Genomic DNA, 18,893 nt, shown 5'->3' with positions numbered 1-18,893 from the left:
AAATAAATGAAAATACATTTATTTTCCGTAACATATACGTTCGTAGCTATTAATTTTTTTATATACACACCTTAGCCTGGTTGAGTGTCCCACTACTGGGGAAAATGTTTCCTTTTCCATCCAAATCATAATTTGTAATTTATACTATTAAGATCCGATCAGTCCTTTTCAAATGCATGCAAGTTGTAATACTGTAATAACTGTACATATCATAATATTATTATTATCACGTTTTACTTATAGAAATATAGACTTATAGCAATTACAGTTTGTTGAACAAATAATTACAAAACACAAGGAGACAAATAAAAATATAATTAAAATTGTCTATTATAAAAGTTTACGAAAAATTTATTTTGTCAATTACAAAAACTTTTATTATTCAACATCGTCGCTGTTGTTAATTCAACCAGTTGCCTTTTGGAAATCGAAGCCAAAGCTTTGTAACAACTTGATAAACAGACAAACTATGAACGTACTACTACCTCGGACCACCCAGTTAAATGAAACATAACTCAAAATATCTAATGTATATTATATTATTTTTTCGTAACCGACAATTTGTACATACTAAAAATAAGTTGACGAAATATACATAATTTAAATTCTATTTCATACTAAGACCACCCTAATTTTACTAAGAAATATTCTCTAATACGTTTATTAGCGGATAAGCACTTCCAGTGGGAATTATTTATAAATTATGGCATAGTAGGATAATTGGGGAAGCCATAGTTCATATAGTTTATATCTTTATTTAAACATTCGTCAGATTTTTAAAGGTGAAGATTTGGTTATTTTTCTGACATATTTTTATATGAAAGACGCTATAGTATCACAAATTACTGGGAATTGAACCCATAACATATTATAAACGACCACCTCTACAGTCTTCTTTGTTTACTTAACTTTCAGATTATTAACTAATGAACCCAATCACGCATTTCATTATTTATTCTGATTAACTGTAATTGGTCAGAGGAAAGTTAAATTAAAAAAGTATATATTGTTATGTTAACTAATCACCATGTATAACATTTATTTGAGAGTTACAATATGAGAATTTTTAAAAAGCAATTACTATAACTTCAAAACCACTTACATTGTAGACAGTACTTGACGCCGCTATAATATAAAATAGGTACATCTCTATTCCCTTTAACCAGATTCTATCAGTCTACATACAGACTATAAATAATGATGAAAGTATTTTAACACCTGTCAAATGTGACATGACCGACATGTTTTGACGTAACGTCAGACAATGTTCATGAGACAAACGTAGATCACTGATGATAAATATGTAATTATGTCTGTAGTGCAAAAGTACTTGATTTAACCCTCGATAATAATTTTACAATATTTTTGGAAAATTTTACGCCTGTTATGATACTCTAGAGTCTCTCAAGAACCTAGTCTACTCTAAAAGATTTCTGGTGCTGCTGGAAATTAGGCCTTCAACAATATTCTAATAACATTTTTCGATTCCTTATAGCGAACGAAAAATATTTTTAACTATTTAAATAATATTTAAAAATAAAAACATTTTAAAACAAATCTCTCTTTCTGGTAATTGAGTAAAAGATAAAAGTTCGTGCCTGTATCATCAGAATAAACACCATTACCTCTTATATTTATTTTCTAATTTAATGAAAAATATCTCAATCGAAATATTCTTACATCAGTGTTTTAAGTTCGTATAAAGATATCTTATTTACATCATCAATTCATATTTTTACTACAAAACTTCATCGGGTCTAATTAAACAAAATCATATAAACATTTCCTACTCATTTGTAATACTTAATCTGTCAAATTACTGTTCACACGACACACCTACTAGTTAGTCCACATTACTCAAATAAATGATTACCTATATAAAAATATGCCTGTGACAGTCTCGCGCATACAAAATAAAGTTTTCAACTCATTCAAACGACGCTCATAAAACCAATAAATTATTACATTAAAGTGCAATTTTTTATATAAAAAGATATATAACAACACGTCCCATTTACTTGTTATATGTGCTGAAATGTTTACGTCGTCCATACTCGCGAGATTTATCAGTAAACTGTCAACGCACAATCTATCTTAACTAATTCTTGTATAAACTGAACGTCCATTTTCCAGTGTTCAAAGTGACTTGTCAGTTTTGTTAGCCATATTCGTCGTCGTGACGTCAAATAGTGTCAGCTACTGTCCGCCGGCGTCATCGCGTCACGCGTCACGTCCGACACTCGACAAGGCGACACTCAACGCACTTGACAAGTTACGACAAAACCACCACCGACGTCTGACGTTGACGCAAATCTAACATTCTTACTTCACTAAAAAAATCATCCCAAAATATGAAGCCATTTTGTTTTACGATAATAAATTTAAATGTCGAACTCAATATTTATTGCCGTTTTTATAGTTTGTACTGTAACTAAAGATGTTATTTTAGTAAATAAAATAAAATTTAAAACGGAGAGCGGCCGGCAGCGCGTCAGAGCGGTTCTCACGATCATCATAAAACGTAACATATCTCTATTGTTCTTGGAGCCCTTCCAATGTGTAACTATTATACCTACTCGCAGCTCATCTGTTTAGTATTGTATGCACCCGCAACACCATCACTTAGCCCGTCGTCGGCTCGTACCTACTGTGCGGTGCTGTGGTCGCAGCAGCGGTGGGCCGGCAGCCCCGGCGGGCGAGGTGGCGGCGTGAGATGATGGTAATTAGCGTGATGGGTGCGCGAGCGACGTGCCGCAACACGTTTCATCAGCTGACCTAATAACTTCAAATATTATGATGTTAATGTAGGCAGTGGCGGGCGCGCTGCACGCGCGTGCCGCACGCCCAACTTAAGTTTATAAATAGAATGCACATCGCCCTGTATGTATTTAACGTAAGGAGCTTTTTCAGCGAGGCGGGCCAGTCGCCGCGAACGTTAGAGCGCGCCGCCCGCGCCTGCCCCGCGCGCCGCCACACACACCGGCGGACGCAACTTTTGGAAACGGAACGCGAACTTTTTTGTATCGAATTTTGTAAGTTTTTCGATATAGTAAGTGGGTGCGGCGACACCGGTGCAGTGCGGGCCCACGTGCCGGCCAGTGAGTGCGTGCGCCCGCCGAGGCGCGACTCGTCGCTAATCACCGCGCCGCGTAACCGTGTTTCAAAAATAAAACGTTGCCGATTCGAAACCGGAGCACCCCGAAGGTTAATGACAAAATAAAAAGCATGCATTAAAATTGTGTGTCTGAAAACTGTGGGCGATCGGCGCAACCTGGATCCGTTGTGTTCTATATCGACACGTGAGTCGCGATATATTCTGCCATGACGATACTGACGGCACACCGACGTCTTATTACACTTTATTCGAGGTGTGAGATGTGTACATCGCCGGAGGAGTAATTCCCATGGAGCGAGCGCGAAACGCACGTATTTATGCAAGTAATTTGTACAAATTAGCGCTGTAATTAGAGCAGCCGTTGTAATGAACTCTCACGATGCATTCACCGACGTTTTGTTACTAATCAACGTGTTTGTTAGTATTTGTTTACGTTTCAGTTTCACAACCGAAAGTGCTCAAGTTTTAGGTGAAAGTTTACAAATTAACACAATTTAAATAGTTACGTGCAAACAACTAGAAACAACTCTACATTATCATTTTGTACGTGAGAAGTTTGTTGAAACTAGTTTAAATCAAATGTGAAACTATGATTATTGTTTTTCCGGAGTTTTCCGTTTTACTGCACGAGTTCTTGCAATCTGAAAAGTTTACAAACTTTTTGAAAGTAAATAAATTAACTTTATCTTCTTCTTAAATTATTTTAGTGACTGTTTTTTTTAAATCTAATTATTAACAAATAAACAAACTAAAATTTAAACTTTGAATCACAATTTAAAAAGACAATAAAAAAAATATTTTCTTAAAATTCCGACCGGCCAGTCCCACGAGTTAAATTGAAAACTTTTTTTAGAATATCAGTTCAGAAAGCAATTCGTTCTCGATGAGGCTTCCCATGAGGTTGATTTACGGCGATTGCGAAATGCGTCGATAACGTCCATAGTTCATAGCGTGAGGCGTTTGGACAATGTTGACCCAATATCGCGAGCGGCTGCCTTACAATGTGCCTCCTACATTAAACAGTTCATCGGCACCACGTACCTTTTTATATTAATTATACCTAACGTACGCGCGCTGCAGGTAAATCTGTAGTTATGATCATTTTATGAATTTATTTGCGGCGGACTTGGAAATGTAATATTTATCTGTGAAACTGTGATGTTTTGGCTTTAGCTCTACGATTCGAACGGTAAGTAGAACATTAAAATTTAGTTACCCACAAAAGCATTTCCTAAATACAGAGAACATTAGCGTTCTAAACTATGTCCACAATAATATTCTCAACAACTCTATTAAACATAATTATCGAATCATTAACATCGAGCGAAACATTTTCTCCGTGTCCCAACGAGTATCGATATTAGGCAGAATGAGCGTTATCTATGTCTACTGGTTTCCCGCGCTTTCGGCTGTCACTCATTAGAGATTGATGGCGGCTCCGAAATCGTTTGATGGCTGACCGAGGCGACGAATGACATGAAACGTTCATAGTCCTGGTGAAAACTTAAAGGACGTCGTTTACACAAATTATTGAAACATGCGACTAATGGCGTTCGTGTAAACATTTATGCGAGAATATATTATTTAAATTAAAGTTTCTATTTTAAATTCTTGCTATAAAAATGTGCTGTTTATGCATTAAGAAAAGAGCGAGATCTTAAACGTACGACACAGAAGTAGATACTTATGAGAGTTTTTGAAATATACAAAATGTTTTTTATTATAGCAATTATTACAATGCACTGTTTTTAATTATTTAGTTTGTCAATCATAACAATAGACTAATTTTAATTATTTCTAAAACAGTAAATTTTCCTCTAATCAGATTATTGTCTAGTTAAAAAACAGTAATTTAGAAGTCCATCGAAGCCATTAAAAATGCATTTATTTTAACGTTCAGTCAAAAATATTTGCGTATAAAAGTAATCGTTTGAAATATCACTGAAAACGGGCTGCAAAAAATATCTATAATGCTATTTGGTTTGGACATATTTTGATAGATAAAACGATGCAAATTGAGCAGTAAATATTTTTTACTAAACGTGATATTTGTATTATTATGTTTTGTCAGTTAAATGTTTGTAAAGCATAGCTAAAAGTAACTATGATTGAAAACGAATACTAGAAACAAATTAATTGTAAATTTCTCCCTATTATCATAAATATTGTTTTGAAAATCAGATGATTGGAAATGAGATCTTTGTCGCATATTTAATAATAAACACCTAATGAATAAACTAAAAAAATTTTAAAAATAAACTTTACGCTTAAGATTGATTCTTCATATTATATTTTTTTTATGTAAAAATTTGAGAGTTAAATCCCAAATTCCAAATACATTTTTAAGGTCTTAAACAGGGCTTTTTAAAGATCGTTTACAATACATAAAAAAATATACGATACGATAACAAACAAAACACACCTCCAGCCCTACACGACCCGTCGTTATTTCTAACCGTTTCAGTGTTTCAGCAAAAATATCTTTAACCCGAAACCAATAAAAGAAAACAAAATACGTTGCAGGTTTTGAGGGCGCGGGCACATTGAGATGCAAGTGACGCCGGGTGTATTTTAATATGTTTGCACGTGTGACGGCACACGGTAGTTCTGAGAACATTATTCTTGGACGCCATTAACGTCTGTGTCCTGAACTATTAATCAGTTTTGTAATTGCTTAGTTAATACTAAGAATTGATTATTTTGGAAATTAGGCTGTTCAAAATCGTAATTATTAAACTTTTGCGCTGTATTATTGTTAACTGCTACTAAACTAGAGTTATTGCGATCATGCATGCTCTTTTGTAGAGTGTAAACTGTAGAGTTCATTTGGCTCTACTGTCACGAAATCATTTTATTTCTTATCCATATTATCTAATTAAATACCAGCAATCTTATACATAAAATGAATCGCTAAGTGTTGCTAAGCGCATAACATAAGAACGGTTCAACCAATTTGACTTAATGTTTTTGTAAAATTATCTTTTAGACACCGGGAAGGTTTCTAAGCAGAGAAGAGCTGCGCAGGTCATCACGTATGTAAATAAAATGAGAATGGTTTTGCCTTGCATTTTTTAATTTGAAAATAATGCTATAAAAAACAGAGATAAATAATTTACATTGCAACTATGAATATTGTAATTCATTCCTGTCTGCTACCCTCGTTATATCATGCTTGTATTATACCAACAATATCAGTAAAAAGACTAATTATTGAAAAAAACACGAAGTCTTGTCTACCAAACACACAAATGACGTCACTATAGCCAGTATGTCTATATTTTTATTCGAACGTTATAAAGCAAGCTGTTGACCGGCGCGTGCGCACGGGGAACACGTAAACCTTGTTTTATTGCTTCATTCGTTTGTAAAAAATACAAACTGAGAAACACTCTCTTGTTTATGCTAGTTTTGTCTTTAGGTGATTAGTAATGGAAGGGGCATGCGGCCAGGTAGATGTGACGTACGAATATTCGGCTAATTCTATTCGCAGTTCGCATGCTTCGCGATTTAATCGATTAGGAACGAGAGTTTAGTCAGATTGAACGCTTCGTATTGCGAATTGAGTAAAGTAAAGTGCTAAATGGTTTTTGAAAAAATGCTGTGAATATTCCAAAAGTTCTTGTTTTCGAGACATTTTTGAAAAAAGAGGATTCGAAACTAATGGTTTATACTTTATGAAAAGTTAAAACGCATATTTCTTAAATTAGTTGATATGTTCTTAGGTAAAATCGAAACCATAGTTTTATTCTTGTGTCTGCCTAACCGTGTGGGAAAAAGGCGTAAATTTAAGTTTATAAATGTTTTCTTCAAATCTTTTAATAAAGTGTCAGTAAAGTTTAAGTATATTAACGAATTTTCAAATCAAAAAGGGGAAAATCTAGTAGCAACATATTAAGCCAGAGATTTAAACTGACACCGCTGCGTCGGGAATTGTTTTCACTACTCAATTATCAATTACACAGGCGTTACACTTTTCCTGTTCTACCTTCTTAACAAAGATAACAGTGAATCTCAGACAACTAGACTAAATAATTCACGTTTTGTTTAGTCAATAAATGCGTTAGAAATATTCTACATGACTGGCTGGTACAGACAAAACAACATTAGCTTCAAGTACAAATATTTATACACAGATGCCTATTTATTTTACTAGTCTTATATCCTTTTCCTACTTACCTGCTATTCAGAATAGTTGAAGTGTAATTGAAATGGTAGTTTTTGAGCCTAAATGGTTTGTAGATGAAATTATGTGATGTAGATGACATTTTTGCGAGGTTTCGTAAAGTAGGCGTATCTAAATTAATACAAATTTGTTGCCATTCATTATAATAACGCCTAATGCCTATATTATGACTGTATTTTAATATGGTATGAACTATAGTAATACATCGCTTTAATTAGAGACAAGACTGTAGGCTGTGTTTCAAATTTCTCTAAACTTAAACGCAAAATATTTTATTTGGAAACAAATAATGCAGAATTATCGCAACCATCTTTCACAGGTTCTCGCTTTCAACTTTCTTCAAAAACTTTAACTTAACAGTTTTGTTATAAACATGTGAGTGTTTAAATTGTAAAAACATTAAAATTTCAAGTTCTCAGATATGAATATCAAAAGTCAAACCAAAACAAACAGACCGTCGACATTTCAACTGAAATATATGAAATAAAAGTTGGTGGACTTATTAAGTATGAGTAATGAGACAGAACCGGCCATTACGTCCCTCCCCCCGGCACCCTCCCCCTCAGCCCTCCCCCTCCCTGGCCATGGCAGGAGAGATCATAACGACAGCGGTTTATGGCCCAGCCTTCGAGCTGATAGTTCGATCTTGGTTTAATACCGAGGGTAGTTTGCTTTGTCGATTTGATTGTATGATTATTTTTTGATGTTTCTGTCAATTGTTAGACTGTTTTGTTTTATTGGATCGTAAATGGTAAAGGAATGCATGGAAATTAGGAACTGTTGTATGCGTGAGAGTTCTATAATATTCTTTTTGGAACGCGTGGATCTGATGATGAACTAACGTCTTAACTGAATATATGTAGATCTGTTTTTACACGGTCGTTCTGTCTGATTCTTTCAGTTTTCAGTTGTTGTCTGTGTAATACATGTATACCTATACGGGGAAAGACTCTTACAGACTTTTGTTTATACTTTCATTATAAGTCCACACAGAAAAATCGGAACATTAATTTCGATATTACTAAGTAACCATAAAAATGGATTGCACTAAGAATTACAAATTTAATGATGTCTACCCAACCTTTTATACCGTATTTTAAAACTAATCTAACGAAATATTTTATTAATAAATTTAATAAACTTTTGTAAATATGTCGATATACTATAAATAAACATTCTACAACGCTAAAAAAGAAATTTACAAAGTACCGAAACAGTACAATACAGGTCATCGACGTACATCTTAATCGAGTTGTTCTAAAATGCGCGGCACCTCGCGACCATTCACCAGCACGATAGACAGTTCGTGTATTAATAGTCTTTGCTTCCAACATGTGTTTGTAACACAGTCGCGAATATAACGAGCTTTGAGGTGTGCTCTACTGAAACTTACTGCTTTTCTTTCTACATTCTTTTTAACTACGCTAAGGCATTAGCTAGCTGAACAAGGTGAAGCACAACATCACAAGCGATGAAATTGCATAAAATTCTTTCACTCAAAAGCTATTTTGGAGATTTCTTTGAAATTTCTTCTGTAATACTGTCCATCCATATAGACGACTGATACTCTTGACATACTTATATTATAATATTATTGGACCTTAATAATTATACACATCATTAGGTACAGTTACATAAAATCTCCCCTTTTTCCCATTAGAGTAGGCAAATACCAAAAACCGCACTTGGTACTATCCTTACACACATCCCCTTAGGACCGCCGTCAGCATTCTTAGCAGTGAACACTAGAATGAAACCCTTAAAAAACTAGGTTTTACTCGTCTTCAACATCAATTATAACAAAGCAAGCAGTCCTAAACTCAAAGATAGTTAACACCTTTTTAATTCCCAACAATAATAATTATAAAATCTATTTTTACTCACAAGAAATCAAACGTAACGCTAACAAAACAAGCACGATCGCTTCATTAACGAGTGCTCTGTATCATGACAAAATTTAAAATAAGTCAGCTACTTGAGTTTATCTGTGTAGAATATCGACCATCGAGCCCCTCAGCGCTGCCTTTGTGACTCTCAAGTGGAGGGAAGGTTTATATCAAATCGCCCTGGACCTTGAACTCGAGCGCTTATATTTGCCTTTCTTACATATACGTACATTTTTGTTATAATAACCCATGGGCGAGGGATTCCTTTTAAATATTTGTTATATAGATATTACTGCAGGTTTACTCCCGCAAATGAAGATAACCTTCATCAAATAATCCTATTAGTTTCACTTTAAACCAGCGCAGCGTTTCGTCATGCGCTAGTTTGAAATTTAAAACTACGATTTGACATTTGTTCAAACCAAAATATAACCGACACATTAGAAATACATAGCTCTGACTAACTTCTGCCTGTGTCATGGCTTGCGTATTTTCCAGAGATAGCAGTCTTATGTATTAATACAGGTTTATAAACTACCTGTGTATTCATTTTTACCAAAATCAATTCTGTAGTTTTGTGTGAAAGTATAACAAGTAATCGTATATTCGTCTATGCATATAAATTCTTAGTCAAAATTGATATAAAAAATATGGATGTCCAATTTGTCAAAGCTGTACGAGCTTTAAACTCAAAACTCTTAAGAATGTATATGTATAGCTGAAAATCGTCAAAGGATGTACCAGGTTAAGGGGGAAAATAAAACCGTACATTTCGATTGGGGAAAAAAAACAGTTTCAATTTAGAAACTAAATATGTCCATAACGGTTTCGATAAGTAAAAACCTACATAGATGTGTATGAAAACCCTGTGCTATTTTTGTCATATAAAAACAAAATACTTAGGCATATAGTTAAAACATAAATACAATATTCATAAACGAACATAAACATCGCTAAATTGCAAATATATAGAACATTGGCTTCCGCCCGCGACTTTGTCCGCACGAAAAGGTTTCCCGTAGTAAAAAGTATCCTATGTGTGAATCTAGTAAGTACCCAAAATAACAAGTAAGTGCTCAAAATAAACAGATATTTATTATGTATACATAAAATACTATGTGCGTATGCTTTTACAGAAATAGTATTTGCTATAAGTAATCTCTCAATATTCCAATCTTGGGAGAGCATGTCAAGCTGTCTGTATCGTAAATAGTTGCTACGGCCGATTTGGTGCACCTCTATTTTGGTCTAACCTCAGGTCACCTCTAGTTGGGTTTCCTTAGATCGCGTATAGGAAAATAGAATACGGAATTTTGCAACATTGATTTCGTACACTCCGTAAATATACTTTTCATATAATGTTGTGCACTCTTACAACCAATTACTAAAAAATAAGATACTATATACATTCAATTATATAAACTAACGTAAAATAACGAGCTAGGCACTTTAGAAAAATCTTTAAAATTTGAGAATAAGTAAGTACATATTTTTCCAACATCCTTATTAGAAACAACTATTTTAACTTGTTTATCTAACTACCTGCTAACCATTTCATATGCAATTAAAATTCTGCAACAAAAAACAACCAAAACTTTCTAAATTGTTTCAATCAAACCTACCATATATATATCCATTTAGTACACACCCAAATATCAGTCATTCTATAATCACCAAAACAATTTCAACTCACCCAATCTTAGAGACAAGTAATTAAAACAAGCTTAGTCTATACAAGCTAGATAGCCTAGATATAGGGCATCTGTAGGCAATATTTTTCTAGACCGCAGCCACGGCTGTATGCACTATGTGCCTTATGAAGTTTGCTCAGGAGAAATCTAGTGCTTAGACCCGGTTCAGGACATCGATATGAAAGTCTAGAATATATTTAGATTGTAACTTCGATTTTTCATCGAAACAGCGCTTTGTTGAGGAAGAGAGTAGCTTTGTTTAGTTTTATTGCGATAGGTATTAATACTTTTTGGTTTGTTAGTTGAATGGAGCAGTCGATGATTTGAAAAGGTAAAATTATCAGGCTTACGATTTATGTTAAAGGAATATCAGTACCAAAAACCTTATTTAATTATTGTTTAATGTATATGTTTTCCGGAACAGACGTAATTGATAATGAATTCAATTCTTGAAAATCAGTTTAAATACAAATTCTATGAATTTGTTATTGTTAAAACGCAAACTATTGAATTAAAACAACACTATTGGCTGCTTTCTCTTGTCTGTGATGTACAACAGTACATGTTTTGATCAGTTAATGAGCTTAAAAACAACAAAATTCGAGTTTTCTTCGAAAAAATCTCGCAAAATGTTATGTAACAAATGACGTTATATGACGTCACCTTCTCCGTCACGGCCATAACGCCTATAATCTTATATCAATACAACAGACCTCAATCACAATATAAAAACAACACCGTATTTATTATCCGACTGTTTTTACCAAGCACTACATATTCACATATTCAATAAACTGGCCGCAAGAATAGACCACGAGAACCGACTCTATCATTGACTAGAATTAAAAAAATAAACTTATTCATTCCTCCGTACAATTTACGATTGTAAATAATTATAATACAGAACGTAAGTAGCGCTCCAAGGCCCTGTATCTGGTGTTCTTTCTACTAATCATTTATTTTTGCCACTATAGCTACCCAGAAATTGACAACTGCTATAGATATTATCCAAACATTGATCCAACGTATCGATTATTTTGATTACCAACGCTGCGTTCGCACGGCCTCACGTTTATGATCTTGAAGAAATCCCGCAATGGGGTGCGAAAGGAATTTCGTTGGTGTTAATTTAGTTGTTTCGTGGTAGTGTTAATGTTTGAGCGTTGGTTGCCGAAGTCAACGTGGCCGCCTGCGTCAATGCGTAGGTTTCCACTGGATTTATTAATTAATATAAACTTTATTTTCGTTTTATTGTAAACTTAACTGCCATGTTTGTGTAATATACGTATGAATGTCGAAACGTGAATATATTTTAAGTGATTATGTGCAATGAATTGCGATTTGCGTGATTATAATTCACGAGAAATGGCAAATACACATGGCCGTTAATATAATTTAATAGATTAAAAATCTGTTGCCAGTTTGACGCTTTACCGAGAAGTTTTCTAAGCATTTTCGTGCACAATGAAAAGCTAGGTCAAGTGCACACTATTGTGCAAATAATTTAAATAATAAATATTATTGTCAAGTCGTGTACACACCCACGTGAGGCTGTCGGGTTGTCAGTGTATCCCACACGTGATTATGTATGAAAGTAAATAGAGGCTCCTTATTAACAGACAATAGGTGTCTGTATGATTTATTGATTGGCTCATTAAGTAACAGATCGACACGCCTCACTAATTGTAAAGTCTTGTAGAACTGGGTTAAGACGATTTTTCGAAAGCGCCTTTATAGGTTAGTAGCTTCTGCCCACGACTTCGTCCGCGGGAATAAGTTTCTCGCGGTAAAAAGTATCCTATGTATTATTCTAGGTTATAAACTATATGTGTACCAAATTTCATAAAAAATTGCTCAGTAGTTTTTGCGCCATAGTGTAACAAACGAACATAAAATAATGTATATCCATCCATTCTTACAAACTTTCGCATTTATAATATTAGTAGGAAGTAGGACTAAATTTTAGTCCCTAAACTCGACATCATTATGGATTTTTTCTACTTTTATAATATTAAGTATTGCGATTTTGAAGAAATTATAATTACAGTTCTACAGTCGTGACAAAATCAGTTGTGTGTGCAGATAACATCGCTGTACGACATGTATAATAGAAGGTTTGCTCTCTATTGGAATGTTTTTTTACCGTCATAAAAATGTAAAAACAAATATTTTTGGGCAACTAACATAGATACGACCAGCTAATTCAAAAGTTAAAAGAACTTGCACTTCAGTATCCATATAACCGATAAATATACTTATTTATTTCTAAATACATGCTTATAAATGTATAGATAAGAGCTTCAGATAGTCCTCAAATAGGAACTGTAATCAAATCATTACTTAACCAATTAACTGTAGACAATCTCTCTAGATTTAAATTGTAGAGTTATATTACATCCCACATTATTAGTACATTCAAAATCTAAAAATAAAACTAGGTATTAACTCGCTGTTTGCTAAACTTCTTCTAAAATGTATTCCAATTGTCTATGATTTTCAGCTGTCAAAACTGTCACTTTTGACGTAACGAAGACAGGATCTGTTTCCGGCGCTTTAAAAATTGCAAATGTGAAAGTGTTTCAGCTGTTTTTCAGTAATGTACTTACTTAGATAAACAAATGATTGGGTAGTAGTTAAAACTACATTTATATTTTCTGAAAAAATATCAAATGATTTTTAATTTGTTGTTCTTGAGTTAAAAGTTTATAGCAGATCGCTTTTTAATCGTTTGTATTATGCAAGTAAGAATACAGTGGTAATTTGGAAAGTCTTATTGTTTCATCTTTTTGAAACTTCCGGATATGTTTTTAAGAGTCATTTAACGTATCTCGATCCCGATTTATTAACCATAGCATTGTGGTAGGGTACGTGGTGTTTTATCATATTTCAATAAATATACTTACATTTATTAACATTTGGAAATCAATCGCACCAGTAAATTGACGGTCCATAATAAAATTAAAATCAACAACAAACAATGTAGTCAAAACAAATCATTTAAGTTTACACGACGCCTACATTCTGATCAACCGAACATATTTTCTCATTCAAAATGTATTTCGACCACAATCACCTATTGAATGAAACATATCGGTCATTCATTCACTCACTTCCTTCAACATGTCACCTTTGTTATCGCTACAAACCTGTCAAAATACCTCCGTTTTTTCTTCCATCGGTGTTGCCAGCGAAAAATTACCCGTTAAGTGAGGAGATATTTATAGGTAGCGCTCAAATAATTGGTTGAATGGAGACAGATTTAACTGTTGTTTCGAGGGACATTTGGTGTTTATTAATGTTGTCACACACAAGTTTGGGTGTATGTTATTTTAAATGAGCGTCATTAGTTATGTGTTTAATAGTTGGAGTTTGTTACGATATATGACGGCTATTTTTCAATCAATTTTGAAGTGACATCTGGTAATATTTAAGCGTTTAATCTTATGTAGGAAGTTTGTTTTTCTGTTAAGAATCGAGGCATGAAAACCACAATCGCTTCCGTCACGAGACCTTTGGAAATACCAGAGTACGTAATACTACTATCTAATTCCTATTTTTAACGAATTTGTTTCTGTACGACCTGAGGCCAGAGTTTCATTTTAGTGGATTTTGAAGGCCTAATATTCTTTTCTTTTAGAAATTAGATGACATAAAAGCTTTCACTCCAACCACCTTTTTGTTTTCACAATCCGTAAACCTTAACTCTCGTCTTTCCCATAGGTCTTTTGTCAGCCTCTTTCTAGCCTAATCTTCGTATAAGAAGCAATAACTGGAAGGCATTCTCAAATTTACGAGTCAATCTAAGTGCACCTGCATAAGGCGAGCGTTTGAACACGACTCGTAATCTGTAAACTATTAAACTTAACCGATACTCCGGCTTTAACTATAACAGCTTTTAGTCTTGTATTAATATCACACTCTGTAGATGAAGATGTATGCAAAGATTATTGATTGTTCTTTGAACATTACATCTTGTAGATATAATACGAATCTGTAAATACTTTGCTTTCTTAGCCTTATTTATGTATGGTCTTTTAAAAGACATGCATACTGAATGTCTACACACAGAACCAAGAGCTAATGTTTTCTTAAATATCTCAATTATATCTTAAACAATGTTTATATAGTAGCTCTTAATGAAACCCTAAGTTAGCGAACTAAGATTATTAATTTCGTTAATTTCAAAGGGTGTGATGTCTTATACTAGACTTTTAACCAGTCTCGAAAATACTTTGTTCTCACCTTAGCAACTAAATATTGCGTTGTATTTATCTAATAGGATCCAGATCTTCCTATAACCTTCGAATTATTCGCCTAAATTGATATCAAACCCTTGACCGATTGAAACCATTACACCCACGAATCACTCGTGTACTAAACTAAGAAACTTCTTCCCGTATCGGCGAGACGAAAGATATATTAGGTAAACATCTCTTTCATATACTAATCTACGCGCTAAATTACAATCCACACGATTATCCTTGAACAACCGACCTCGGTACAAAACGCACCGCAATCGTACCGTTATGATTATAAAAATCACACCAAACCTTTATAAATTAAAACACACAAATAAAACAAACAAATTACTATTCCATTACCAAAGTATTTATTTCCAAACGAACCTTCATCGATAAGTTTATACATCACTAAATAAACTATTTTTAATAGTGGCAACACCTATTTTTTACGCGGGCTGGCAGAGAATAGACTGCGTGAGAAATAATGTAAATAAGTATAAATATAGGCGCGTAATTACATCTGCTGAGGTACCTTTACAGATAGCGTGATGTTTATTTGATCGCCTAAAATATTTGTGTAACGAACTTGGCATTCGGTTTAAATTAAATGTGAATAAATTGAGGTTAGGTTAATTTGGTCAGGTTAAAAGGTTTATGTGTTTGATTATTTGAAATGTACGTAGATAATATTAGCTGTTTAGTTGTTTCTAATCGCTTAGAAACAGTGGATTTTGATTTCCTATTATTATAAATTTATTATAAGTATAGATGCGTAAGTTTGTAGGAGTGTTGATTTGTCACTCTTTCATGCAAAAACGTGTTGAATGGATTGTCTTGAAAGGTTCACATATTTTTTATCCCGAAGAAATCTTCCCACGTGGATGAAGAAGGGCACGTTAGCTTATAAAAATCGGATATTTAAGATTTAGAATACCCCTTTTTACCAGAGAAACCAATCTACATGATAGTAGCCGTGCCGCACTAGTCCTACATAAAAAAACCTATTTAAGATTCAAAATCTTATATCCTTCCGTTATTCTGATCATTCTAAAACAACGATTTGAATCCAGAAACTGCGCTTAACTTAGTAAACTGCATACTCTCAACTTGTTCAGAGTCCAATCCATTTTCCTTGCTTACGTACGTAACTCAAACAGTCGAAACTCACTGTGAATGACTGAGTACAAGCGCTTGTAAATGCACCTTTCATTGTACAAATAAGGTTTCATAACCACACGTAAAATTAATTATTTTGTTATAAAGCTTACTCGTAAACACGTCCAGCTTTTTTATTAGGTCGGGAAAAAAGTATTTTCGCATTATAGTATGTATGAACTTGTAATAAAATGTTTTTGGCTTCAAAAATCACAAATGAGTACACGGTTCATTAGGTTTCTTTCAGTGAGCTCGTGAGGTACCCAAATATCGAGCTTTTTTGTGTAGAGAAAAAAAATTGTTACAAGTTCATACATACTATAATGCGAAAAGACTTTTTCCCCGACCTAATATTTATAATTTGAGATTAAGAAGATTTTAAAAAGGAGGTTGGTAGCCCAATTTATATTTAGCGGTTCTTGTAAGTTGAAGATCAAAGCTCAATCCCGGGCTACCTTTTGACCCAATTTACACACAAGTACAGCCGCGTGATCAGCTGGTATTAAATACACCACGAAAAATTTGCAAAAGTAATAGTTCAATAAAGCCATTTAGCAAAAACTATATTTTAAACAAACACGCAACTGTATCGTTGTTCACAGTTCAAACACGACGTTTTGCGCCTATAGAGACTTTAAATCGAATCGAAAACCGCTCTTTTATTCCTATGAGCCAATCGCTGGCTATATTTAGGGCGGCTGCAACAATAAATTTCATATTTAGGTGCATTTGTGGTTCATGTAAAGGCAATTTGTTACATTTTGGCTGATTGTCGGTATTGTCGCAGAACGCTACGCCACTCGTTTTATTTTTCATGTGCCACAATTTTGTAGAATCAATACATTTGGTTGCAACTGTACATTTTATTCGTAAATGTAATATACTGTTGGACGGGAATAGGAAATTGTTTGCTGTTTTAATAATGTGGTTTTGTGTTCGTATTTTTGTTCTGAATTGATAGTTTGATTCTGCCTTATTTTGAGACACTGAAACGTTTCTTATTTACTCATTGCGTTAGTGTCTAGTTGAGTAAAGGTTATCCTTATTTTAGATACATAAGTGTTATTGAATTATAACTTCTTTCCTGATTAAGTAATTTAAAAGGGCGTTATTTGGAATATAGTTAACTTATTTTCACAGGACTATTAAAATTAATTTTAAACGCGACAAAAAACCTTGAGCAAATTTTCATTTCCAAAACTTTATTTTTATCACGTATATTAACGATTTCTAATGACACTCCTTCCAATTTCGTCAAGACTTTAACATTACATTTTCAATTCATAATTATTTCATCACACACAATAAGGGATGGAATATACCCCTTACATTTAAAACATCAATTCATCGTACTAATTCACCGCACCGTGTCGATAGTAGACCGCAAGATTTACTCCACAGGCCAGACATGTGTATTAGTTCATAATCCTAATAATAAGACGGACAAAAATACCCCGCCACTCAATCATACTACACTATAATGAATTCTTAGTAAATAATCCAACAGACCCGAACAGATTTATACATAATATATTATATTTGGTTTGTTTGAAAACATCACGCGATTACCTATATCCGTTCTTGATGCACTTGTACAGTTTAAGTTTAGGAAAGGTGTCTACCGTAGCAACACTGTATGCTGACTTTAGAAATAATGTTCTACATCGTTTGATTGCCGGGTAAGGGTCTCCTCTCTGTATGAGAAGTAAGGCCTTGAGTCCATCACGTTATACTATTGCAGAATTGAGTCTATGAACTGTTTTAAAGAACTCTTGGCAGTCTTGGGGAATGCAAAGTTTTATTACAATCTTTTTCTTTACTGTTAGTAGTAGTAGTTATTGATTATAATGCAAACATAATTTCGAAAAGTTATTAGTGTGTTCCAGTGTTCAAAACCTCGACCTTCCCTGTGTGAGACGAACGTTTAATCGTAACGGTTTTCAATGTAATACTATTTATTTTTGCCCAAAGATAACATAAAATACAATTTTATATTGAGGATATCGGCTATTACTTCTCTATAATATACATATAGTCTTTACTCTTTATAAAGAGTAAACATTAGATAGATGAATCAAAGTATAGATAAAGATGAATAAATCCACGTGTAGGTAGTAATACGTTAAATGAAGACATAATTTTATTGTATATTTTCACGATTCCATTAAAATAAATAAATGTAACGATTCATCATACACAAAACTAGCTTTGTTTACCTTTTGTTTCAGAATAAAATAAATAACTTTATAGAATTTCTGTGAAACTTTTATGTGTAAATACTGAGCTTTTACATTCACTTTATATTGAAACATTTTAGGTTATGTTGGCGTATTTCATACACCTCTGCCTCTACTTTCAGGTATAACAGGCGTGATATTATATATTAATGTTAAAACTATGGTACTTTATGGTAGTGCTACGTGTATGCGGTTAAATTACTGTTGTATTAAAGACTTATTAGCCATTGTTAGGAAAAAAAATGACTTGAAATATTATAAAAAAATAAATTATTTTTTTACAATCTATTCTGTAATTATTTAATCTCAATGAACTTCAACATACTAGATAAAGTCTATATAGTGAAGTAAAAAAGGAGGATTATTATTATGCTACAGTCTCCAC

The 18,893-nt window shown here is 33.5% G+C and overlaps 1 protein-coding gene across 8 annotated transcripts in view; it reads left to right on the top strand.

Annotated features, from left to right (window-relative positions):
• shakB (Innexin family member shaking B) overlaps window positions 1–18,893 on the top strand; it is a 137,762-nt gene that overhangs the window by 65,970 nt on the left and 52,899 nt on the right. For 2 of the 8 annotated variants that reach the window (XM_076133877.1, XM_076133892.1), the window contains exon 1: window positions 2,928–3,032. The exons of 2 other annotated variants lie outside the window; for them this stretch is intronic. The gene's annotated coding sequence lies outside the window, so the exon portion shown is untranslated. 4 more of the 8 variants (XM_076133869.1, XM_076133883.1, XM_076133862.1 and 1 more) reach the window with 4 other exon arrangements.

The sequence above is a fragment of the Anticarsia gemmatalis genome, chromosome 2 (genome assembly GCF_050436995.1).
Source record: "Anticarsia gemmatalis isolate Benzon Research Colony breed Stoneville strain chromosome 2, ilAntGemm2 primary, whole genome shotgun sequence".
Taxonomy (NCBI): domain Eukaryota; kingdom Metazoa; phylum Arthropoda; class Insecta; order Lepidoptera; family Erebidae; genus Anticarsia; species Anticarsia gemmatalis.
The sequence above is the reverse complement of the archived record's forward strand: the minus strand, read 5'-3'. Positions and strand labels throughout refer to the sequence as shown.